Source organism: Cebus imitator, unplaced genomic scaffold (genome assembly GCF_001604975.1).
Source record: "Cebus imitator isolate Cc_AM_T3 unplaced genomic scaffold, Cebus_imitator-1.0 Scaffold44, whole genome shotgun sequence".
In the NCBI taxonomy this organism is placed as follows: Eukaryota; Metazoa; Chordata; class Mammalia; order Primates; family Cebidae; genus Cebus; species Cebus imitator.
Genome location: NW_016107359.1, coordinates 9,635,854 through 9,663,722, shown reverse-complemented (window position 1 = coordinate 9,663,722; position 27,869 = coordinate 9,635,854). Strand labels below are relative to the sequence as shown.

At 34.9% G+C, this 27,869-nt stretch overlaps 1 long non-coding RNA gene across 2 annotated transcripts; it reads left to right on the top strand.

Moving 5' to 3' along the window:
- The first annotated feature begins 869 nt into the window (after nucleotides 1-869).
- LOC108303076 lies at nucleotides 870-27,869 on the top strand. 2 transcript variants are annotated; one of them, XR_005199895.1, is made up of 6 exons: nucleotides 870-1,087; nucleotides 4,296-4,456; nucleotides 6,364-6,513; nucleotides 12,837-12,938; nucleotides 17,232-17,336; nucleotides 27,673-27,869. It is a non-coding gene; the product is annotated as an uncharacterized LOC108303076 (long non-coding RNA). The 2 variants fall into 2 exon arrangements; XR_001824674.2 differs by lacking the exon at nucleotides 6,364-6,513 and having other exon boundaries at nucleotides 27,789-27,869.

Sequence of the window (27,869 nt, the reverse complement as noted above, 5' to 3'; positions counted from 1 at the left end):
TGGGATTACAGGCAAGCGCCACCATGCCCAGCTAATTTTTTGTATTTTTAGTAGAGACGGGGTTTCACCATGCTGACCAGGATGGTCTCGATATCTTGACCTCGTGATCCACCCGCCTCGGCCTCCCAAAGTGCTGGGATTACAGGCTCGAGCCACCGCGCCCGGCCAAATAGAAATTTTTTAATGGATAATAAAATATCTGAAATTAAAAATTTATTAAATAAGTCAAAAAAAAAAAAAAAAAAAAAAAAAAAGAAAGTGGGAAAATATATTAAACATATAATATGTTCAAAAAGCCAGATCTAACTTCTTACTGCCTGCAAGGAATCCACTTTGAATATAAAGAAAAAGGTACAAATTAATAGATCAGTAGAAATTACGCAACATAAAGAACATAGAAAAATAAATGAGACTAAAGAGAAACTTTGAAATGGAAAAATAAGAAAGCTCAGAACCTGAAGGACAATATTAAAATGTCTAACACACGTGTAATTTCAGTACCCAAAGGTAAAATTGGGGCATACTTCCAAATATTCAAAGGCTTTCAAAAGCTGCAATACAGTAAATGACGTACATTTACACATTAAAGAAACTCAGCAAATTCCAACTAGTATAAGTATAACAGCAAAATGCCTAGGCAGATAAAAAAGGGGTCGCTGGAGAATTTCCAGCCTTCCCCACAAGTGTTTAGACCAGATGCTTTTGTGCAGATGAGGGAACCTGCCCAGGGCTTATATGGGCATGCCCACAGCGCACTGGAGCCTGACATGCGCACTGGGGCAAGTGTGTGGAGCCACGAGAAATTCATGCCTTGCACACGGGAGGAGCCTGCCTTCCTCAGCTCCTGTGATGACCTGGGAATCAACGTGTGAGGTGGGGGCTTTTAAGCAGAAACCCCTCTCACTTTGCTAGTGGTTTGTTTGTTTTTTGTTTTCCTTTTTGCCCAGCAGAACCCTGCTCTACTCATCCTTCAATGTGCCCACGTGCCTTAATGTTCCTGGTCGTGTGAAAAGAACCCAGGTTTTAGCGGAACTAAGGAGCATAATTCTGCAACATTTTGGCACCCAAACATGGGGCTTGAGAAAGGGTAAGTGCGAGCCAAAAAAACCCTTTTTTTGTTTTGCTTCTAAGCCTTTGTGTCCTCTGACATTTTCTTAGGGTAGAGGAAATTATGCCTCCTTCCCCTTCCCTCCAGTCACTTCCAGGGGTCGGGAATGTCAGCCTTTTCCTTTTTTTCAGGGAAGGATCCGTGAACCAGAGGCTCTCTGCTCCCTTCTTAAGTTTCTTGCCCTGTCGGAGGATTCATTTGCATGAGAATAAGATGTTCTTCCCACAGGAATCTTTTCAATCCTGCACTTCAAACTTTTCTGCCTTTCCCTACCCTGCCAGCAGTTAACTTTTAAGTGAGAGTTTTTATTTTTTCCTTTTAGAAGACATTTTACTAGGCCAGGAATTATAAGGATCACTGTTTATATTCTCTGTAAAGTTTTAATTATTAAAAAGGATTCCTGAGATTGATCTTAATCTGTAGCCAATCTAGTGTGCTTTGCATGATTTTCTGTATGGGTCAGTAGCAAACTTTGCTGCAGGTCCTCATCTTGTTTTACCTCCTTGAAATTGTGACCTGTAACCTCAGGGCAATGTTTTGTTTAGCCTCCATTATTTTACAATGGCAGCTGTGTTCAATCCGGGCCTAGGGAATAAACGCTTTCTGGTTTGATATCTGCGTGACCTTTGCAATTTGTTGACTCTTTTCCCCTTCACAAACAGCCTGGATTTTTTTTCCCTGAGCCTTCAATAAAGTTTGAAAGCCAGAAATATTGGCTGCTTGACACAACTAAAATCAGATAACAAGGGATTTAAAATAATACTCTTAAAGAGCGCTCAGCTGAATTAAAAGTGGATATCCAAGTTATAAGCACATTTAAAAGGCATTTATGTTGTTGTTGTTATTGTTTTTCCTTGGATTTTGTTTGGCTGGAAAAAGGGATTTTTCTCCATTTTGTCTTGCCGTTCTTGATGCATGCAGGAGAGGCCCTAAGATAATTCTGGGGGCCATGGGACTTCTTGGGAAAAACAGAAGACGCTACTGACCCTATTTTGGGAAGAAATCTGTTTTCCTCATGGAACCTCAGGAATTAGAAGCAGATAGATCCCTGTCAAAATCTGTTTTTGCCTCCCAGTTATGCCTGTTTATTAAGCCCTAGATGCTTCATGTTTTCCTAGCCCTGTCTCTGAAAGGTATCCGCCTGGAGGACAATAATCCAATTATGAGATTGGGAAATGGAAAATCTTGCGGATGCTGAGTTTTCTTCTGCCTGTCTGTGAAGTTATATATGTTTTGTGTTTGAGATGTTTATAAAAACAGCTCTAATTAATTGGCCTAACTAAAAATAAGCACTTGAATATTTTTTAGAGGAAAGATAAAAGCTGTGGTAGCTTTAATCTTTGATAAATAAAAACTGCCTTATAGGTTATTGGTGAAATGCATATGCATCAAAATGTAAATAGCTGGAGTAAATTATGCAGGTTTGCTAAATGTCTTAAGGTTATAAACTGCTCTTTGTGAATGATTCAATTTGCTGGCTTCACAATTGGTAAGGCCTAGGAAGAGATGTTACCAAATATACCCTTAATTGTGCTGGAAGGAGTCAAACCTTGGCTGCACCTAGCTCATAATTGAAATAACTTACCAAGTTTTACATTAAAGGTAAAAATTGCTACGAGTTACCATTATAATGTAATTGACACTACTAAAAATATATTTACATTTGAAGTATGTAAGAACAGTAAAATGTGTTCTTAGTAAAAGATAATAAGAAGGCATAGAAATGTAAATTTGCCTAAGGTTAAAAGATTGTTTTCAATTAAATAAGGTAATTCTGTAAGTTCAGACAAGTTTTGGAAGAATTGTAAAATTAATCTTGCAAAGGAAATTCTGTGTGTGAACATATCGAAAAAAATTCAATGGATATTATATAATTTTTCTCTAAATTCAGTATTGAAATAAAAGCACAACAAGGGACCAGGCACACACCTGTAATCTCAGCCCTTTTGGAGGCTGAGGCAGGTGGATCACAAGGTCAGGAGTTCAAAACCAGCCTGGCCAAGATGGTGAAACCCCTTCTCTATTGAAAATACAAAAATTAGCTGGGCGTGGTGGCAGGTGCCTAAAATCCCAGCTATTTGGGAGGCTAAAGCAGAGATTTGCTTGAACTGGTGAGAGAGAGGTTGCAGTAAGCCGAGATTGTGCCACTGCCCTCCAGCCTGGGCAACAGAACAAGACTTCATTTTGAAAAAAAAAAAGAAGTACAACAAGGCACTCTTAAAGCACTGAGCTACTCTTTAGCAAAATTTGTAAATGGTTAGATTTTTGCTTTTTAAATTTCTGAGTCATTTTGGCAAAGTAAATAATTTATGATAATCTGGAATTCCATTTCATAACATCAAGTATTTAAAATCTCTAACATACTTAACAGACTTCTCAAAAGCAAACTTCAGTTTTAAAATTGTCTTTCTTGACACCAGGCTTTTAGATGCTACAGAGTGCCCCTAGAGTATCAAAAAAAAAGGTGAACAGGATTGTCTCGTATGTTCTAGGTACATGGGATTGACAAAATGATGTTAAATCTTTTTTTAGGTCATATTTTGGTGAATAATATTAATATATATTCCAAAATTTTATGGGATTTCTAAAATTCTAATGTTTGAGTATATGCTATCAATCATAATTATAGTTATTATGTTAAGTTATTGTAAACCACAGAGATAACCAAATTTATTTGTCAATTATGTTTCTGACTGTAACTACCCTGGACATTTTGTCACTCGCAGACCATTGTTGTCTTGTTTTCATCCTCTTCAATGGTCGGTTTACAATAAGCTATGGAACTTTGACAGGTGTTCTCAAATGCAGTTTTCTGATAACATTGGAGATTGTGACATTGGAATAAAGAAAAAACATACAGGACTCATGAAAATTAAAATGTTCACAGATATCAAGCAAAACAAGAGTTAACTGAATGAATTAAGAGAAAACTGAGGTAATCTTTTTAATTTTTGCTTGGAATATTGCTGATCATTGCTTTGTTTTTCAGAGTCCAGCAAACTTATTTTGAGTTATTTATGACCTTTAATAATTGAGTAAGATGCCCTCCTGTGGACAAAATTTGGAACATATTATCTCGCCCTGCCTGGCCTCTTCAGAATTTAGAAACTAGTAGGGAGCATTCTTAAATCATGGCGGTATAGTCATTTGCATCAGTGCAGTAAGAATTCTTTTTCTTTTGCAACAGAATGCAATTGGAGAAACTGATTGTTTTACCAGGCTTTGATTGGAAAGATTTGCTTCCCTTTAAGTAGTCAAGATCAACTTGCAGAGCTGATGAGAGCCCCTTGGGAAAACTGGCATCACACCTTTGTCTACACAGTCCACATACAGGGTTCTTAATCTGTGGTGAGTAAAGAATATCACTTTCTAACAGGCCCAGATACCATGTGCTCTTGGGACCTCAAGAAGAGAGGAGTTTACCCAACTCACAGGTGTTTGAAGCTACAAATCTAGGGCTTGGGTCAACTTTAAATGGTCTTATCTGAGATTTCTTATGGAACAGATTTCCATCAAAGCTAATCTGAAGAGCCTGTAATTATTCTTGCTGCACTTTATGCAAAGAATTAAGCCAAGTGTAAGACTAAAGTCTATTTTGCAAGTAACACAACCCTATCATGATTTGTTTTTAACAGAAATGAGAACTAGACAGAGAGAAATTATGTTTTAAAACTTATCATCATTAGTTCCTAAACTCATTATTTGTTTTTAAGTTTTTGCCTACATTTTAGACTAACCCTGCTTGTTCCTGTGAACCAACCAGCACTCTCTGACTGCAGATCAGAAAGTACAAAAGGGGATGGATAATGTAAAAATTTGGATCAATATTTTAGTTCTGAACAATTATCCTGCAAATCCTGCCAGCTGATGAGAATAAATAGGATGCCCATCATCCAGAGGTTTCCTTTTTGGGAAAGTAAAACCAAGGGAGCTAACCAAAGCAAAGCCCCACGTACCCTACTCTTAGCAAGCATAACTATAAACACCAGTTATCTGGGTGTGTCGCAAGATATCCTTTTCTTTCCCTTGTTGGAGGAGAACTCAGTTCCACAGCTTCCCTTCAGCATTTGGCTAATGATAATGAGTCCATGCAATCCCCATGCTGAGACACATTTTTGGTCCCAAACTGAATTCCAAGCTTTGTGTCAAAGGTCTAAAAAAACTTGATCTTAGGGATCCAGAAGCCAGACAATAATGAAAGTCAAAAGACACAGCACAGGTGAGCATGACTCGATCAAGCCAAGTTTCCCATTTCATGGATAAAGGATATGCTAGTACCCATGGCTAAAATGAAGCCTAGAGAATTCAAAGGCTACTTCCAGGAGGGGAGATATGGAGTATGTGAGAAAGAGCAGCTATTCCCACCCCCTAGGCCCCCTGTAACCATGAATGTAAGCCACTTTGACACCCATGGGTGGCACGTGGCAGAGTTGCCAGGATTCAGCAATACAAGGAAAGAAAGAGGAACACCTCACATTCTCTCTATTTGCTGTAGAAAGAAACCAGACACACCTGCTCACCTATTTTTCTAGATGAGTAGCCATTTCTCTTTAGCCTGTACCCCTTTATAACACATCCTAAACCCCTGGAACTCTTCTGAAATAAATGCCTTCTTTTCTGCTTTTTCTTCCTCTGTCCTCTATTCACTGGTAGGTAAGTAGTGGTGTCTCTGTACCACAGGATGCTTTTTTCAGATGCGTACTTCAAACTGAGAAGAGGTAATTTCTCAAACCTTTGAATAGTTGGCTTAGGACTGGGTTCAGGGGAAGGGAACCCAGAAGCCTGACATGCCAGCAAAAAGGTAAAAGGTTTTTTTTTTAACCAGTTGGGTTTTTGGCCTCCCTCTTCCTGTGCAAACTCGTAAAAGCCCTCCGTATTTTCGAGTTGTCCTTAACCCCTCCTTGTTTGGTTCTGATACATGTTTTCTAATAAACTGGTTTGTCTCTTCTCACCTTCAGGCTATCAAACTCCAAAGGGTCTGCAACTGGAGCCTCGGATGATGGACTTTTTTGCTGGGAACCCTTAGATAGGTCTCTGAGTGAAATCTGACTGTGGTTTTCCCAAAATAGCTTCCCTGTCAGCAGGAAGCAATTAAAATTGGTCTTCATCCTTATCTTTATCCTTATTCTAATGGCAGTTAGATGTACTTCTTTAGATGGGGTAATGAAACAGCCACATGCCTAGCTAGATAAAAGGGTGTACCTAGAGAATTTCTAACCTTCCACACAGTATTTACATCAGATGCTTTTGTGCAGATGAGGGAACCTGCCCAGGGCTTGTCTGGGCATGCCCACAGTGCACTGGAGCCCTGTATGGGCACTGGGGAAAGTGGGTGGAGCCACTTATGCATGGGAGGAGTCTGTTCTCTTCACCTCCTGTGGTAACCTGGTGAATCAATCTGTGAGGTGAGGACCTGTTAGCAGGAACCCCTGTTGCTTTGCTGAAAGATATTTTTCCCCCCAGCAAAATCCTGCTCTACTCACCTTTCAATGTGTCTTCATTCCTAAATATTCCTGTTCACGTGACAAGAACCCAGGTTTTAGATGAACTAAGAGACAAAATTCTGCAACATAGGTCTAAAAAATCTATGCCTATATCTGTTAAATCAAATTGTTAAAAAGCAAATATAAAGAAAAAGTCTTCACAGCACTAGAGAAAAATGAAACACTATACATAACAGAAATACTAACCCGAATAGATTGTCAGAAACCATGACTAGAAGACAGTCGAGCAATGTTTTCAAATTTCAGAGAGAAAGAAAGGAAAAAAAAAAAAANAAAAAGAAAAAAAAGAAAAGAAGACATAATAAAATACCTGTCACTTTAGTATTCTATACCCATGGAACATAACCTGCAGCTGAATGTGAAGTAGACATATTCAGGTGAATAAAAAAATCAAGAGAACAATAGTTATATTCTACATTAAATTATAAAGGAAGTTTCTCAGGCAAGGTGGAAATTATGCTAGTCAGAAACAAATTCTAAGGACTAAAGAAAGAGATATTAGACTCACATAGTGAATTTTTTTAAAACCAGATCTAACTTCTTACTGCCTACAAGGAATCCTCTTTGAATATAAAAAATAGGGAATAATTACATTGCTAAAAAATACATTTCAAACAAGAAATGAGGACATGCAGCTTTGAGAATATATATTAACAAAAAAGTACTTCTTCAACCAAAAAAGATATTATGCATAGTGATAGAAATAAAAATTTATTAGAAAAATAATATCAATTATAATGTATACACCTGATAAGAAAGCCTCAAAATACTTGAAGCAAATCTGACAGCATTAAAAGAATGAATAAATAATTTCACAATTATAGAAAAAGATTATTAACACCAGCTTCTTAGTAAGTGATACAACAACTAGGGCAATAATAAGAAAACGAAAATAAAGACACAGATCTAAATAACACTTTGGACTAATTGATATTTCTAGAAAACTGCAAAGTCAATATTGTTTTCCAGTGTTCATGTATATTCACCATGGTAGACCCTTTACTGTACATAACCTAATGTTGATAAGTTTAAATAGATTCACAGTTTACAGAATGTATTATCCAGTTGCAAGGAAACCTAATTAGAAGTTAGTAACTGTACTCTAGGAAAGCAAAGCTCTTTTAAATGATCTATTGGTTAAAGAGGAAATCTCTAAAGAAGTATAAATTCAATGAAAAGAGAGTTTAGTTTTACACATTGTTTTGTTCCCAGAATCTAAAAGAGACCCTGGCAATTAACAAATGCTTAACAATTATTATTATAAGAAGTTCTGCAGGAGATAGAGAAGGAAATGATAAGGAAATATGCCATGATTTTTTATGAGAAATAAGTGAACAGATTTGTCATGAAAGATGTAACAGAGGCCCAGCATGGGGCAGGATCACAGTAAACATTGGCCCACCTCTGAGAAAACACACAAGACTAATCGTTAAGAACCTATGCCTACCAAAGACATCACTTAGAGTTTCCAATCAAGACTGTTACAAACTCAATAAACTAGAGCAATTTTCTAAAATTATTGATTCTTTAGTTCCCTAATACAAAAAACTTAAGTAATAATGAAGCATAGATTTTTTTTTTTTTTGCAAGCTTAATTTTAGTGATTTATGTTAAAGAGCTCAGTAGAGTAACTGGTTCAAAACAAAGAAATCAATGAATATCACAATTGTATGCTGTTAAGGCCAGAAAGACTAAGCATCTGATTCTTAACATCAAGGTTTGTAAGACTCTGTGAACTTTGTAACCTCACTTAATCTCTTAGATATGTTTTCTTTAAAGAAAACATGGGGAAAAAATAAGCATTTGTGTGCCATGGAGCAATTTAGAAATCATTTCTTGAGGAAAAATGGCTAATATAATATTAACATTATTGTGATTAAATGAATTAGAAGGAGGTTCTACAAAGAAAAGTAGGTCAATTTAGAGAATAAATGTAACCTACAAATACAGTAACTCATTTTATCAAAGAGCATGTTGGTTTTATCATGGATTTTTGCATAGTGAATAAAACACACTTGATCTTCTTTAGGAAATGAAATATTATTAAGAAATGAGTATATAGAGGCCTAGCACTATATTTGAAGTGACTCTTTAAGGTCATACAAATTGAAAAAGCAAAACCGAAGACAGAAAAATCAACTTGCAATGAGAGTCAGTATTGCCTACAGGAATTAACAAAGGAAAAGACTAAAAACTCTGAATACTTAATATGTGAGTTTAAGTTTTTTTAGATGTTGTCACATTTGTTACTTTCCTTTGTCTCTGCTTCCTCTCTCTGAATTAAAACCCATGTTTTGATTTGTCAAATAAATATGTAGTGAGTACCCACTAGGTATAAATCCTTGTACCAGTTGCCACAAAAAAAGGCTGATACCTATTACATAGAGACTTAGAATGTACTAGAAACAATAAAAAAAAGAGCTACAGATAAATGTGACAGAAATAGAATATATCTAAAATCCCTTTAAAATTATAATTTGTAATTTTAATTCAATCTGTAGCAGTCCAGTTAGTCTTAAATACTTATGTAAATTCTATGGACTGTGTTTGTAAACTCAGGATTAAAACAAGTAGCCTGCAGATTTTCTGTAAGGATTTATTAAAATGGTATATATAAAGTGCTTGCCTCGTATAAAGTAAATCACTTCATATATAGTAGTTACTGTTATGTTTGGGGAAAACCATGAAAGTTTTATGAAAAATGTGTCCTTTGAGCTTTTACAAACAACTTAGTGAGTAGAGTCTGAAAGTTAAATGTGAGGCTGTGTGTGCACATTGTGTGACCCACTAGGACAATCTGTTGAATTCTATAAACTACCTGTCAAAATATGTATTTAAATGCATAAATTACATAGAAATACATAGAATTACAATAAACATAAAATATATTGAAATTTATTACAGTTACAATTGTAACATATATGCTTCTCATAACACGATAAATAAGAAAGCATTTAAGACTAGGCAAGTTAAATTTTATGTTTCAAGAAGGATTAGTGAAATGACTATAATGGCTAAACATTTAACTCTAGGCTGGTTTTAACTGCCTTTTACACACTGATCAGCAAATGACTGAGAATGGACAATGATGCAAAGTAACTTCTTGTCTGGGTCAGAAGTGGAGAACTACAAATTTAAGTGTTTTGTGGCCGAATGACTATAGCCAGGCCCCATATAGCTCAATAGATGGCCAGTTTTATCACATAGCCATCTGTTAACAGGAAAATGGTAATCACTAATATTTTGTATATCAAGATAATTATTGTGATTTTGCAGTAAAGATAACTATAAATGGCATTTTGAGGTATCTGCAAAAGATATATCAAATGAAAGTAATCTGAAATTTCAAAGATGTATTGTTTCCATGCCAAATTTCAAAATCCCTGAATTACACATACAGATTCCATGATTCCAAGTTAAGAAACGTGTGTTTGACAAAATACCTTCAGCAGGAATAATGAAAACCCTGACATTTCTATGTGCGTGACAACTGTTTGGAAAACTTAAAAAATAATAAATCACTGAATCTTTATAAAAATCCGTAAGTTAGGTGTGTATTAGCTTATATGGCAGATGAGGAATCTGTGACATTGGATAGAAAAATAATTTGCTAAAGTCACATAGATTGTGAGTAGGAAACTGGAAACTGAACACCAACTGTATTGCTCCATGTTCAGTGGTTAAGGCTTTAATAACTACACTAGAAAGCTTATTTAAAAGGCTTTTTCACAGATGCATGTATTCTCTTCTACATAATTAGTAATGAAATTTTAGTAACGTCTGTAGCAAAAAGAACCAAGTTTAGATTGTTGTACAAAATGGCAAATGCTTGGAAGGTCAGTTATACCACAAAAGGTTGTTTGAAGCTAGGCGCAGTGGCTCACATCTGTAATCCCAGCACTTTGGGAGGTTGAGATGGGTGGATCACAAGATCAGGAGTTCCAGACCAGCTTGGTCAATATAGTGAAACCCTGTCTCTACTAAATATACAAAAATTAGCCGAACGTGTTGGCATATGCCTGTAATCCCAGCTACTAGGGAAGCTGAGGCAGGAGAATCGCTTGAACTTGGAAGACAGATGTTGCAGGGAGCTGAGATCATGCCACTGCACACCAGCCTGGGTGACAGAGCAAGATTCTGTCTCAAAAAAAAAAAAAAAAAAGATTGTTTAAACGATCAATGATCAAACACACCTACTACTGGCAACAGTGAGAAAGAATGTGTAGGTCATCCTGAAGAGTCAACATCCTCATCCAGGTCTATTAAATCTAACCTCTCCTATATTACTTTCTCATTTTTAATTTAGTATTTTTCATATGCTGCCATATATATGTCATTTTTCACTCTATATAATTTGGAAAGATGTTCTTTAAACAATAAAACAAAATTATTGACCACACCCTCAACACTGGGTGATCACATATTTTTTTTTGGCTCAATAATTTATCCTTATATAAAAAAGTAATATTCTCCTGACAGTATAGAAGACTAATTGGTATACATATATATGATTAAATAACTATGTATATTCAACCTGAGAATCACTCTTTGATTTTCACAATTCTCCTTGAATATCAGGTTGTTGAAGGGATATCATACTTCTAGAAGTCCAGACTGAAAATGTGATCTTTGAAAACACAGGTATCAACAGGTTTTCAAAATATTTTAGTATAAAACAGAATTATTTCCTAGTAATTTATTAATGTTTATATACAACATATAGCCTTTTGGGATATTAAATATTTTTATTTTATCTTTTGTGACACTATGAATGATTGGAATCTTTCATGTCTACCATAGTGATTTTAAAATGCACTAAATAAATGTAAAAATAATAACTAATCATCAGAAGCTGTAGGTATTCAGATATTAAAAATTATGATTTAGTCACCTTTATGGAAGCATTTAAGTGAGCAAGAAGCTCAATGTGAATTTCATATGTCATTACAAAAAAAAGTCATAAATTAACATGATTCATTACATTACTGCCACAAATAAGTAACTTAGTAAAAAAAATAATATCTCGTGATATTATGTAGTAACTCATCATAACATTTGAATCTTCTAAAAGAGTCAAATCCAGGTGGTCATGTGTACCTAATGGATTGCAGGTCTTTTCCATTGTAGACTGAATACAATTTGGAAATGTGGATTTGTCAACCAGGAAATGTATGAGACATGAAGGTGCTGTCTGAGATAGTTGGTCCTTCAGAAATCTAATAGAGCAATAGTCTAGATATACTGAAGGATAATAGTTATAAGTTAATAAACTCTGTATTTGTTCGCATAGGTTTAGTGTGATTCAGTAGGAAAAACTCATGAAATACTGCTATGGCCTTTAGAAGACTGAAATGCAAGCTTCCTTAAGCAACAGGTTGCTGAGCAGATTTCAGACTCTTAGAAGTCCTGTCCAATACTGCAGTGTATTTATGTAGATCCAGTAACTATCTGACAACTGAAATTGTCCGGTAAAGCTCCTATATTTCATCCACCTTAAGATAAAGTAATGCTTGTTAAATTTTTCATATTAAAGAATCATTTGGTTATTGGCTAAATTTTAATGAGCCATGGTTTTAATTTAGTAAATTTTTAACATAAAATTATGCTAAACAAGGCATGATATACAAACCAAAAGACTTTAATTTCTTATGCTTCTTTTTATGATGCGATGCACTTTGCCATTTAATAATTAAATTTTTATGCTATAAATTTAATAGTTTTACATATGTATAACCTTACATATATAAATTTAATTTACATATGTAAGATCATACATATGTAAAACTTTATATAGCAGTCTCAGGATTTTAAGGTGGCTTGAGGGTTAGATGTAAGGAAATTTTAGGCAGATTAGACTGTCTTTAGTAGACTGAATTCATTTTTTTTTTTTTTTTTTGAGACAGTTTTGCTCTTGTTGCCCAGGCTGCAGTGCAATGGCGCTATCTGGGCTCACTGCAACATCCACCTCCCAGGTTCAGGCAATGCACCTGCCTCAGCCTCCTGAGTAGCTGAAATTATAGTAGACTAGATTTTATCAAGGAATGCATTTCTTCTAGAAAAAATAGATACACTTTCAAAGATACATTAATGTACATGAGAGCTTGCCTATGTGCACCATAGAAAGCCAAAAATGAAGAGGTTATCATCTAATGACACAAAGTTCTCATCTTTCATAAGCTTGCAATTGCTTTTCTTATTAAAGCTATCTCACCTTTCTTTTTCAGGAAACACTTTCTGAAAATGTCAACTCTTGAAAACATGGATGAGGAAAAGCATAAGGACTGCTTTATGCTTGTCTTATGAATTTTAAAAGATGTATTTTAAAGGTACTTTAAAGGGTGTTATTTGTGCCCTTGTAACTGATTCAAAGTAGACTGCTAAGGAAAATAAGTAGTGAGTCCACAAATATCAATAAATTATGAGAAAAATTATCTAATGGTACTTAAAATTGCATTGTGATTTATTAAATAAGATACTGAACAGCTCTACCTGTAACATTAAGATTCCATTTGAGCATATAGAAAATATATTTAATGCAACCTGAAGTGATTTGGAAAGTATGCTGGCAAGAAAATATATTTACAAGTTAGTCTCAGAGGGTAGATATACCGTAGCCAGATGGAATAAGAAGAGAGGGTAGGGGGATTTTGATCAAAGCGGGAGCATAAGCTAAGGAATAAAGCCACAAACAATTATTAGGTAAAGTGCAATTAGCTGAATATTGCATAAGCATATGTACGGGAAGGAGTAGAGAAGGGAGTGACAATATGAATCTGAAGACTTTAGAGCACTCAAGATAATACTTCCTAGCCTATTCCGAGAAATCTTATTTTAGAGGGCAATAGGTAATAACTCTAAGGATATAGGTAGGAAAAATGCATTCTAGTCTATGTTTTGAGTAATGGACTGAAAATAAAAGATCAACAAATTGGAGGATGGAGTGAAAATGTGATAGAATTGAAAACAGAAAAACAAATTAGCCTAATTTCATAGGTACTTAAAGAAAATATGGAAAATAGTAAGTTAGTGATACAAATCTTTTCTAATTCACCAGGGTGCGTGAACAAAAGAAATCAGATTTAAAAGTATTAGTGACATATATGCAATAAGATTTCTGAGTCAGAGCAAATTGAGGGAAGGGAATAATTAGAGGATCGTAGAATGTCTTGCTTGTAGACTAATAGGATATCAATAAGCAGTCTGAACAATAATTTTAAATACTTTTTGTAAGTATCATGAAGGTGAACCCTGAACCCTGTTTAGAACAAATTAGATGCAGCTGGAAAATTGTTGCTTAGCAGGAAAGCTTGTGCTGGACAAATAGATGGTCAAACTGAATAGTTTTCTTAAGCTGAACTAATTGAGACAAATATCCTTATTAATTAAAAAAATTAAAAATGGAAATAACTTACCTATTATAGGGTAAAAATTTTATTTACATACACAAGACTATGTGCTGTTTATGTGTATGTACATATGTTTATGTAGTAATAATACATACATAGTGCTATTTTTAAATGATTTTTCACATGATGTTATCCCTCCCCTCTGTCTCTCCTCTACCCCGGTAACTGCCCCCAGTGTGTGATGCTCCTCTCCGAGTCCACGTATTCTCATTGTTCAATACCCACCTATGGGTGAGTATTTTTAAATGATTTTTCAATTATTGTTATTGGTCTGTGTTATTTTAATCATCAAAGCTGATTGATTTCTGGGTTTTTTTGTTTGTTTGCTTTTTTGATGGGGAGTCTCACTCTGTCACCCAGGGTGGAGTGCAGTAGCGTGGTCTTGGCTCACGGCAACCTCCATTTCCCAGATTCAAGCCATTCTTGTGCCTTAGCAGGTATGCACCACCACACCCTGCTATTTTTTTGTGTGTTTTTAGTAGAGATGGGTTTTGCCATGTTGGCCAGGCTGGTCTTGAACTCCTGACTTCAAGTGATCCTCCTGCCTTGCCTTCCCAGGCCGGGCTGATTCCTAGTTTAAATAAAAACTTACAGAGATCTTCCCACAAGTACTTTATCTTACAATTTACTGAACAATAGAGGCAGTGAAGATCTTGTTTTAGAAAGCAATTTTGATTCTGACTTTTTTTTTTTTATAATCCTGTGCTTTCCTCATGTTTTTTCATACTAAAAGTAATAGCTCTCAGGATGGCACCTGGGATTTGTAACAACCTACCATCATTTCCTGCATGATCTTCTTTATGTCACTCCTCCAAATGCAAAGTATATACCCTCAGTGTCATTACATTATTTGATTTTTGCCGTTTCCTCACCGTTCCATGTGTTTATTTGCATATGTCCATCTCCTAGTCACATTTTATCTGTTTAATGCCAACTTGACTTTCAATGCTGTTCAAGATTTACCTCAATCTCAGTGTTTTCTCTTTATATTCCATGCATGCTTGGATTGGCTGACAATCCTCTTGGCTGCCAAAGAATCCCAAAATATCTCTTTCAAAAATACAAGAAATAAAGGAAGGAGGGTAGGAAGGAGGGCAGTCAGGGAAGAACAAAGAAAGGAGGGGAGAGAAAAGAAGAGAGAAAGATAATTTAAAGTTAAGGAGGAAGAATTTCACACTGAATTAAAACTGGTAGTATTCAGGGATGATTTCAGACTAGGATACAGTGATAGATATTAGTTAAAATAATGAATTATTCCAAAAGATCATGATTTGTAAAAATTACCCTGAAGCATTCTAGGAATATTACATTGAAGTAGGTATGCAATTTCAAAAGAAACCGGACTGCAAAAGTAGGCTTTGTATGTATCTATGGACCAGAATATTATATTTTGCTTAAGTTTGAAGTGTTAAAGCACCAACTTCTTGTTTTAACCTAACAAAAAAATTTTCCACATAACTTAAGATTATATTTGATTTTTTTCATTTCTCATAACAGTTGGAATTCTACTTTATTGAAAATTACATAATAAAATGTTAAAAAATCTTTGTTCCCACAGTTATGTAATCTTATTCAAATAGTCAATAAATTATTAAATTAAAATAAAACCCACTAAGCATAATAATTTGAGAAAAATGATTATTTAAATATATACCATTTAAAGGGTCAATGCCTTTTAATATTATAGTGCAGTAAAATAACCCCATCATTATTTAATACACCAAGCATAGGAGGATATAAAATCTTTTTCTCTTGTATATTACACTATCTGATGTATTTAGCTGTGATGACATTCCAGAAAACATCACTTTTTAAAATTTCTAAGATTTTATTATGCTGCTAGCAAATCAGTTGTTTCAAGTACTGTAACAAAATCCCTAAACGGGCTTTATGAGAACTATTTTCAATGTGATCATTAATCATATTTTATTTATCATCCATACATAGATGGTATCTTATCTGGTTTTCCTAGTGTCTGAAGTGAAGTGTAACACACACCCACATACAATACCAATTAAATTATAAATATATAACCATTCATTTTCAAACATTTCTATTGATACTTGCTTGGGTACTAATTTGTAATGTAGGTTTATAAAAGGGAATATTTTCTTTTTGTGAAACTGAAGCTTAATGCAGTGCTTTCCAAAAATTCAAAATCATTGTGCTTTTTCAATGTTTTCAGATGTTTCTGGTTTGGTCTGATGACAGCATCACTACAGTAAAGGGGTCTTATTGAACCTTTGTAACTAAAGATAAAAAATCACCAATGGGAAAAAAAATAAAATCAAGGAATAAACAGAATATCAATGAACATGTGAAATGTAATATAAATTTATCTAATAACAATGTAGTATGCTATAAATATCTCCTGATATAAAATTAAGGAGAATTCAGTAAGGCAGAATATTTTCTATGTGTTCAAAAGTCAAGTCTTTGATGGCCAATTTTATATTACTTCATTAAAATATCTCTACTGAAACAAAAGAAGTGTAAATCTTTCAGAATGAAATCAATTATCTTTAATTTTAGATAATATTTGGTATAGTTGACATTGGTCACAAAATGTAGCTAATATTAATGTAGCGTTACAATTTTAAACATTTTAGAAATTGTAGATCTTTTTTGAAATTCCAACATTTTACTTTGAAATTATTGTTAATATTTATGTTACACAACTACAAATGTAGAAATAAAATTATAAAGTCTCCAGATAATGTTTTATTTTAACCACACATATGTTGTGATAGTTCCAAATAAATGAAAGTTCTACTGACTTATCATTTTCAACATATTTATATTATTTAAGTAGTTTTAATCATATTTAAGTAAAAATACCTGAATAGTCATAAAGAAAATTTAATAAAAATATATAATACATTTCTAACATTTTTTATTTTTATGAAAACACTTACTAAGGAAGAAGCATTGTGTTTTTAAAATTTTTTTAAAAATCAACTTTTCAATAAGTTATTTAGGAATGATGAGAAATGTGCTGAGACAAAGAAGCAGTTGTCACTGTACACAAACATGAAATCAATTATCTTTTGGAGAGTTTATGATGTGTGAGAGCTGATGAAGTTACATTAAGGAAGAACATATAAAGAAATCCAAATATTTATATATTGTAGTATAGTTTTAGTATAAATCTCTAAGATTACATTTCAGACTAAGCCACATAGTCAAACTGTTGTCTATTTATTCTTTTTGAAGATTGAAACTCCCAGAACTTTGACAGACTATCTCTTCAGAAAACATTATTCTTTGACATCAATATGTTTTGCACAAAATTGAATGACAATTGAAAGGCATCAGACAGTGAGAATCTAGAAAATTGTGCATGTATGGGAAGGCTTTGCTCAATACAAATCACTTGCATGGGACAATCTTCTACAGTGACTTTATTATATATGGGAACAGAGAGGTAATATGAAATGGAATACGGCACAAGCAAACACAAAAATTCCAATACGTGGAAGAACAACTGTATGCCATCCAAGATTACAAAAAATAGAGAGAAAAATGACAGTAGGGAAAAGACAATATATATTTTTGAGAATAAAAGACAGTTTTGTTTTGCTAGTGGACACGAGATGAGTTGATGCAGTATGAAGGTGGATTCCATTTTTTTTCAAATAAAACATGAAGGAAGTCTCAAATAAATGCCCAATGTTTAAATTGCTTCTATGTGAATTTGAAGGATAGAGAATAATAAAACAACCAAATATATATAACATTACATTAAAATGATTCATTACAGCTTACAGAAAGTGTAACTAGAGACAGACATTTCTGGCTAATGTTGTAACAGGAGTGTACCATTTCCATTCTTCTCAGTTTCCTATCTCATTTATGTTCTGAAAGGATATGACTCTATATTATAATTATTCTGTCTCTATCTTTCTTTATTCATTTACCCTACTTTACTGAAAAATCTCAAACATCATGGAAACATGTCTTGGTTCTCCAAGTTTGAAAAACAAAATGTACAAAGCTCTTTTTTTTAATTTTGCCCTGACATTTGTATAATCTCCAGCCTAACTAGTCCCATATCATATTCTACCCCTCTTATAGCAAAATATCCCTTTTATAATGTCCTTGGCAGCTGGGCATGGTGGCTCATGCCTGTAATCTCAGCACTTTGGGAGGCCAAGGTGGGCAGATCACCTGAGGTCAGGAGTTTGAGACTAGCCTGGGCAACATGTTGAAACCCAGTCTCTGCTAAAAATACAAAAAATAGATGAACGTGGTGGCACCTGCCTATAAACTTAGCTACTCAGGAGGCTGAGGCAGGAGAATTTCTTGAACCCAGGAGGCAGATGTTGCAGAGAGCCGAGATCACACCACTGCATTCCAGCCTGGGCGACAGAGCAAGACTCCATAAAAAAAACAGAAAAAAAATAATGTACACTGTTGTTTCCATCCAAGCATCACTCAAATTACCATTCTCTGTCTCTGATTTGTTTCTACCAAAAGCTGCATCCTGCATATTTGGCAAAAGACCATTGTTTTTGTTTTTGTTTTTGTTTTTGTTTTTGTTTTTTGCCCACCATTCCAATGAATACAAAAATGACATTCTCAATATCAAATCAAATGATCACGTTTTTATTCTTATTTTACTCCACCTGTAAACTATGAAGGATGTAACCAGTCTATTTTTCTTTAAGCACATATCTGTATTCATTTTTATAACCCAGCACTCTTGACTGTTCCCTTACTGAATGTTTGTCCCTTCTTAGCATCCTTTGCCCATTCTACTCCTTTAAAAATACACTGTTCCAGTAATTGAAGAGTTATTTTTGATTCCTCTTTGTCAAACTAGAGTGAGCTCTTTCAGGCTCTGGATTTTGATACTAAATATGTGTTAGGAGTTCAGATTTTATATATGTATATTCTAGCTCAGATTCAGATATATATATTTCCTTCTTATTCTTACTGGGGTTCCTCAAGCAATTTAACATGTTCTAAATATTTCTTTAAAAGTCTTCCATGTTTATTTAGGTTTCAACTCTACCCACAGAATAGGCTACTTTAAGAATTTTATGATACCTACATAAAGATCTTTTACTTTCTATGATCTTCTACATCCAATAAAATAGAAGACAATGAGGCCTGCAGATCACTTGAGGTCAGGAATTCAAGACCAGCCTGGCCAACATGGTGAAATCACATATCTATTAAAAATACAAAAATTAGCCTGGTGTGCTGGTGGGCACCTGAAATCCCAGCTACTTGGTAGGCTGAGGCAGGAGAATTGCTTGAACCCAGGAGGCGAAGGTTGTAGTGAGCTGAGATTGTGCCACTGCACTACAGCCTGGGTAACAAAGAGGGAAACTATGACTCAAAAAAAAAAACCTATTACACATTCTTTAATTCTCTCAATTTTAATCAGCATCATTATAGAAACCTCCCCAATATGGAGTTTCATAATAACTGAGCTTTAAATTCCCACCATGATATGTTACTATATATTCTCCTCAAAAAAAAAAATTTTTTTACTGTAAAACATTGTTAAAAAGAAAAAAACAACATTGATTTCTCTGCTTCAGGTGTCTCCTTTTCTATGGCAGATGAAACTAGGTACAATCATTTGTTATTTGTTTTGGAGAGATGTGAAGCCATGCTCCATGACCTCTAAAACCTGGCAGATTGTATCACATACACTCTGGACCAACAGACTTACTACTTTCTGATTTGGTCTGATTAACATGATGTCAACAATATAGTAAAACAATGTGATATTCTTGTCATGTACAGTTTATCTAGGACTCTTTGGGCTATGTTAGACAAATGGGGTGAGAGTTAACATAATCCTTAAGCTAATTCATGAATGTATATTGTTACTATTTTACATAAATGTAATCGTTGAAGCCCTTATTTTCTCACAGGGGTGGGGGAAAATTGCCATTCTCTGATCAATGTCTGTATGTCATGAATCTGAGTGAGTGCCAACCTACTTAAGCCAATAAATTTCTGGAATCTGGATCTATGATTTTCTTGAATTTGCATTCATTTACTTTTATTCTCCAGAGTGCTTTGTAAGGGTCAGACTGGTAAATCAAAAAGAGGGTGTAAAGGGAGAATATCACCTGTGTCAGTTATTCAAGAATATCCAATCTCATACTTCCCCCTGCCACACAATACTATATTATTTTTGATATACTAGGTTGAGTAAGAAGCAGGACTTATTGATAATTCTACTTACCCTTCTTTACTACTGCAGATCTCACCCTACTAACCAAGGAACAAATATGGACAACTTTTTCAGCTAACAGAAAATAATGTTTGTCCAATTATACATTTGTGGAAAAGGGAAATGAAAATAAGTCTTTGGAGCCAGTGGACCCATTGCGAGCCCAGACTATGCTGGGACATTATTTATACTTGAAGTCCTATTAGCTGCATTTTTAAAGGTGGATCTCTTTATGTCAATGTCAATTGGATTCTAAATTGAACAATTCTCAAAAAGTTTGGACATAACCCTTATCTCATTGTTGGTTACCTGAATAAAAATCTATAATTTTTGTTTCAGAAAGGACTACTGTAATCATCACAATATACACACACTTGTCATGATGGTGCAAGAGCCTTTCTCTGGAAGATCTGGCCTCTCTTTCATTTAATAGGCTCTCAGTCTACAATGGTTGAAGAACAGGGCAAGGGAACAAAACTTTTCACTGGAATGACTGCTTTTAATCCCCAATCTTCCAATTTTATTTTGTATTTAATAAAACATTATGGTAGATTGAACAATTACATTATTGACTGAGACCATATGTTTTGCCCCTATGATCTTGTGGTCTGTTAACTATCTCTGTAGTTTTCTATGAATCACTTATTTTCCCATACACCCTTCCTTCCTCATTGTGACAATTGCACCTACCTTTCTTCTGATGGTTAAGTGCTGCCATCTGATCATTGAGATATCAGAATTCTATCATTCTCATTTCTATCATGGAAAAAAATTATGCGTCAACATTTTCTACCCTCAGGCCTAATCTGCAAAGCAGGTGGCATATGTGTTGCTCAGAGATACTCTTGCCTCACTCACAATCACATTTCGAATGACTTTGATAAATAGAACGTCCTTTGGAGCTTTCCCATGAAACATACTCCTCTTGTGGATTTGTTGGATTTGCACAGCATGTCATGTTTACATGCTCACTTTCTCTGTCTTTATAATTGTACTTAACTTATCTTTCATAACAGTTCTGGAATTCTTATTTGTCTTGCTGTCTCCAAATTATTAAGACAAATATTAGCAATGATTTAGTGTTTTATCCCAAAACACTAACCAAAGTATTAACGACTACATTTTGGAACAGTGCTCATAAAATAACTTTTTTTTCATATCCAACTTTATATTTTGTTCCCTTGATCAGATACATATAGGATATAATCACAATCATATTTATTTGTGTCCAAAAGTTATATGTTGACTTGTTATTGCTCCTATTTGGAAAGATAATACCTACTCTTAGAATACTTGGCTCGTTCCAAGTAGGGTTTATTAGTCTGTTTCATACTGCTATCAAGATACTACCCGAGACTGGGTAATTTATAAAGAAAACAGGTTTAAGTGACTCATAGTTCTGCATGGCTGGAGAGGCCTCAGGAAACTTACAATCATGGTGGAAGGAAGGAGAAGCAAGTACCTTCTTCACAAGCTGGCAGGAGAGAGAGCACTTTTAAAATTATCAGATCTCAAGAGAATTCTCTCATCTTCATAAGAACAATATGGGGGAAACAGTCTGCATAATCCAATCATCTCCTACCAGGTCCCTCCATTGACATGTGGGGATTACAATTTGAGATGAGATTTGGGTGGTGGCACAGAGCTATATAATAGAGTTATGTTGTACCTTTACCCTATCTTTCTTCTTGTGATAAGACAGGAGGTAGGAAAAGGCAGTGAGCGATGAGAGCATAGTCTTCTAAGGCATTGTTTTCATACAAGTTAAACTCTATTTTTCTAGCTTTAAAATTATAGGATTGGGTAACACCTACAGAAGGAAGAGATATATAATTTATTTTTGTAATAGGAAACTCTCTCATGTAAGTTATCATCTGATTTTTTAATTCCCTGTACTGCCCCAATTAATGCCTTGAACTCGGTATCAGACATATTGGAGTAAAAATTTAACTTTAGGAATATACTTATAATATAACTAAGCCTTGGACTAGAGGCCTGGCTTTTTCCTGCATTCTTGATTAATAAGAGCGTGTTTGTATGCCACCAAGACTTCCTCTGATACTCACACTTTGTGTTTAATTGCCGATCAATTATTTTCAGTTTTTGATTATTCCCAGCATTAATTATCTAATTGTATTGACATGATTACACTTTTCCTATACTTCAAGACATGCCATTTTACACATGCCAGTGCATTTTTTTCACTGGTGTATCATCTTAGTTAATCACCAATGGAGGTTTCAACAATTGTACATTTATAACACTGCCCCTGTCAAAGACTATCCATGGTTCTCTACCACCCAGCGAAAGAAACCTCTTTGTCAATTAGTCTGTGAGTAATTCAGGAATTCTGCTTAACTTCTGCTTATTTGGACCACTTCTGTTGCCAGCTATTGATAGCTGAATTCTCCATGAAACAGAATCTGAAACAGAAATGTAAAAATATCAGTAATAGTTTTTCAGGCATAACAGTTGATAGGAGTTAAGGAAGCAGAATTGGACAGAGGAAGAAGTTGGTTGCTGATAATGCAGTCATACAAAAGTCGCTGGTTGCCGATTCCTGGATATGAAAGCCTCAGACAGTTTCATGGGGAGCTCTGAACCTGAAATGGTCATGCAGAATTGCCTTGAATTGAGGCAAGGAGCCTAGAGCCCTTTAAGCACTTATTGTCCAGCCGTTAGACATATGCTGCCAAAAATGAAGAAAGACAATTCACTTCAGCTAAGGTCAGTGTTTGGTGGGAGACTTCAATGCAGAAAGGCAGCCCTTAGCATTGCCAGTAGTTATGGAAGGAGTGCTTCATCACACAAAGCAGATAATTAGGAATTTGTGGAGCAGATCAATGTGCTGATTTTAAAAGACAAATCATCACCACTTAATATAAAACATTTCCTTTCTTCACAATCACTTTTTTAGTATTGTCTAATTTTCCTTCCTTTTTTATTCCTCCCACAAATTATTGATCTTTCTTACTTATTTTGTATCCCTACCCTAGAATACAATCTCCAAAAGAACAAAGAACATTTTTCACTTGTTAAAAGCTGCTAAAATAGCAATTAGAAAGCATTTCCTACACAATATACAATAAATAACTATTAGTATTTGCTGTGACTAACAGAACCACTTATACTAGAGTATAATAATTTATCTGATAATATTATGCTAAGGGAGCAATAAAGCAGTTAGGAAGAACACTGCTCAGAGGGAGTTAGTGTCTTAGGCTGCATGGGCTATCATAGAAAAACTCCAAAAATCGGTGGCTTAAAGAACAGAAATGAATTTCTCACAGTTCTGGGGCTGGAAAGTCCAAGATCAAAATAACAGTTGATGCAGTTTCTAGTAAGGACTTTCTTCATGGTTTGTAGAAGCTGCCTTCTCTCTGTGTCCTCACATGGTGAACAGAATATGATCACTGTTTCCTCTTCTTCATCTTACAAGGACATCAGCTCTATCATATTAAGGACCCACCCTGATAACTGCATTTTACTTTTATTACACCCTGTTTGCATTTCAACATACAAATTTGGGGAAAAAAACATTATGTTCATAACAGTTGGATTAATATATAAAACTTCCTGAAAGAAGATTATAAAAATAAACTTTCTGAGTGAAGTAACTTTTGCGCAGCCATGTGTTGATAAATGTTTAATAACTGACTTTTGGGGACAATAAATATTGGTTCATACTTTATGCTTATGAGTAAAATAAAGTAAAACAATAAAAATGTATGTTAGGCTCGGTACGGTGGCTCACGCCTGTAATTCCAGCACTTTGGGAGGCTGAGGCAGGCAGATCACCTGAGGTCAGGAGTTCTAGACCAGCCTGACCAACACGATGCAACCCCGTCTCTACTAAAAATCAAAATTAGCCAGGTGTAGTGATGAATGTCTATAACCCAAGTTACCTGGGATATTGAGGCAGGAGAATTGCCTGAACCCAGGAGGCGGAGGTTGCTCTGAGCCTAGATCGCACCATTGCACTCCAGCCTGTGCAACAAGAGTGAAACTCCATCTCAAAAATAAAAATGTATGTCAGAACTGCTCTTGCTTATTTATGATGTGAGCAACTGCTTTGTTGAACCAAATATCGATTTTTGGGATATTGGAAGACTATTTCCTCAATATTTTTGTATGTATTGGCAATGTAATGACTACAAACACACTTCCCATTAAGTTTAATCTTCTTGGTAAACATTTACTTTCTGCTTTTCTAAATCTAAACAGTCAAGAAAGTGAATTAATCCAACCCTGCTTTGATTTTTGCTGATTTCTGTGACAGAAATAATCTCACTATCGCCAATTTCAAACTACCAAATGGATATCATTGCTTTTATAGTTAAGAAGAGATACACAGTAGTACAAAATAGCATATTATTTTCAACATATGTATACAATAACCTAAATAATAGTAAAATGAGGAAAATAACAAGGAAGTCATTCATTTTAAGTATACATTTTGTTTTAAAGTAATTTGTTTAGTTATAATTTATCTAATTTAATACTTAGGCTCCTTTAAAAGTTGGCTGCAAAATCCCATCAAAAAGGAGGCAAAGGATATGAACAGACACTTCTCAAAAGAAGATGTTTATGTGACCAACAAACATATGAGAAAAAGCTCATAATCACTGGTCATTAGAGAAATGCAAATAAATACCACAATGAGATACCATCTCATGCCAGTTAGATGGGTATTCATTAAAAATCTGGGAACAACAGCTGCTTGTGAGGTTGCAGAGAAACAGGAATACTTTTACACCGCTGGTAGGTGTATAAATTAGTTCAACCATTATGGAATACAGTGTGGCAATTCCTTGAGGATATAGAACTAGAAATACCATTTGACTCAGCAATCTCATTGCTTGGTATATATCCAAAAGATTATAAATCATTGTACTATAAAGACCCATGAACACATATGTTTATTGCAGCACTATTTACAATAGCAAAGACTTGGAACCAACCCAAATGCCCATCAATGATAAACTGGATAAAGAAAATGTGGCACATATACATCATGGAATACTATGAAGCCATAAAAAAGGATGAGTTCATGTCCTTTGCAGAGACATGGATGAAACTGGAAACTGCTATCTTCAGCAAATTAACACAGGAACAGAAAACCAAATACAGCATGTCCTTACTCATAAGTGGGTGTTGAACAATGAGAACACATGGACACAGGGAGAGGAACATCACACACCAGGACCTGTTGGGGCATTGTGAGGAAAAAGGAGGTATAGCATTAGGACAAATACCTAATGCATGCGGTGCTTAAAACCTAGATGACAGGTTGATAGGTGCAGCAAACCACCATGGCACATGTATACCTATGCAGCAAACCTGCACGTTCAGCACATGTATTCTAGAACTTAAAATAAAATAAAAATAATAAAAAATAAATAACTGTTTTGCAAAATTATTGAAAATTTAACAATTTGCTCTCATGGACTTGACTCGAGCACAACATTGCTTTTGTGTGGATAAGGTAACCTGGTGGGAATGCTAAGAGTTGCTAAGAGTAAGGCCAAGAATAGTAAGAAATGAATTTCCATGGATGCATCATGTACGGATGTGAAAATTCTTCAAGACATGACAAAGATTGTTTGATGTACTTCAAGTGTTCTGTTTGTATAAATGGTCACATTTTTGTGTGGAATATGATAAACAGGAAGTGGGCAATCATTAAGGTCCTCATATGTAATACTACAAATTATAATCTTGGCTAGTTTATGCTGTGGTAAGAAACAATCTTCAAAAATCTCAAGATATCAAAACAATAAAACTTCATCCTTTTTCTTTGTTCATTTCTACTGCTGGTCATCAAGGAACTCTGCTCACTGTAATCAAATAGGCACCAAAGCTGCAGCAGTCCCCAACATCTTTCGCTATAGCCTTGGGGTATTGGGCCTCAGTATTCACCATGATGAAGGAGAAGAACTTAGAGAATTGTGCCCCTGCTGCTAGACAGAGTCTGATAAAGTCCAAACATATAAGTATTATAATGAGTAAATTGCCAATGCCAATCACATGATAGATTTGAAATTAATGTGGTGAGCACCAAAGGAGAGACAAACCATATGTGTTAGTGAGAGCTGATAGTGTCTGCCACAACACTTAATAATTTTTGGATAATTTTATCATGGGCTTAGCATTTGAATATTCAATTTAAACTACATATAAATGAAATAGTTATAGGAATAATTAGGAAGTTTATGGACACTCTATGTGTTAATTAACTTTCTAAGTGGTGAAAGAGTGAATTATTCGTAAATTACTTCTGGAAACAGGACTCTGCTAAAAAGCACGTGAAAGAACTTGAAGCAGCATCTGAATTTGTTCAATACAATGAAGAAAAAGACTTGAATCCAGAAATCCCTCTTATATATGGCTAATCCAGAGCTTGAGGAAATCGACTTATGTTTGTGCACATAGTGTTTTTATTATGGATCTATCTGGGGCATATTGAACATATAGTCCTCTCAAAAATGATCAGTTTTACTTATGCCCAATCCCATGTATATTTCAGGTAATTTTCCTAGTCCAATTAAGTTAGACCAGGACATTTTCACCTGACAAATCTGAGTAATATTCTGTGGAAAAAATTGCTTTTGACCATTTGCCAAGGATGAGTCTCCGGGTAAGAACGATGCATGTAATCCTATAATTTACTGTCATTATTTTGACCTCTTTTCTTAAAAACACACCACAGATTTATTGCTGGATTTCTTTTTTCTTCCTGAGCCACTGGCCATATAACTCTACTCTTCTCTAGCTCTAGGGAGGCTTCTCCATGCAGACTAGCTCAACAGATTCCCTTGCCACTGGCTCATGGATGGGTTTGGCTACTGAGAAGCAGTAAGAGATCAGAATTATAGGCAGCAGGGAGTAGGTCTCAAGGTGGAAATGTTTATTTCCCTGCTGATCCCCTTCCAAGCTTCCAAGTGTTGATCACATTTCTCTACCAAATGGTAGTTCTTGTTGAGCTCATGCAACTTCACCTTCTTCTTACCATAGAGACAAAAGCTTCCTGCTTTCATTCACCTTTGGGTACCGCAAACATTTAAACATTTTAACTGTTCCTCAGGGCATTTTTTCCTTCCAGGACAGTGACTGATACACTTTCTTAAGCTTACAACTGCAAATATGTCTCTGCCCAATGTACTATCCCTGCTATACAGCCTGGAATGTACTCCTACTCCATGGGATGGTTACACAATGAAATCAACGAGTGCCTGCACTTATAAAATGCACATTAGATATAAGATATGTCTTCCTGATGGTGGCCTTTTAATGTATGTAAAAATGTTTTATAAGCTTTAAAGTGTGATAAATATTATTTTGTGTGGATGATAAATGTAGCTATGGGTTCTATTGACTAAAAGATAAGCACTACTCCTTCATGAATCAAACCATTAGTTCCTGATGGTGTTTAATTATTATCAAACATATTTTTCTTCGCAGGAGCTGTCATTTAAATGTGCTTGCCAACTAGCTTGTTTATCAAAACATTCCAGATCCTTTCAAATTCTCATTTACATTGCTTCTTGTTTACCACGCCCATAAATTTGTATTATCAGCATATTTAACTATGGGGCTATTTTGGAGATTGAAAAGAGACCTGATTCATCATGTACAATATCTCATACATCTGTCATTTC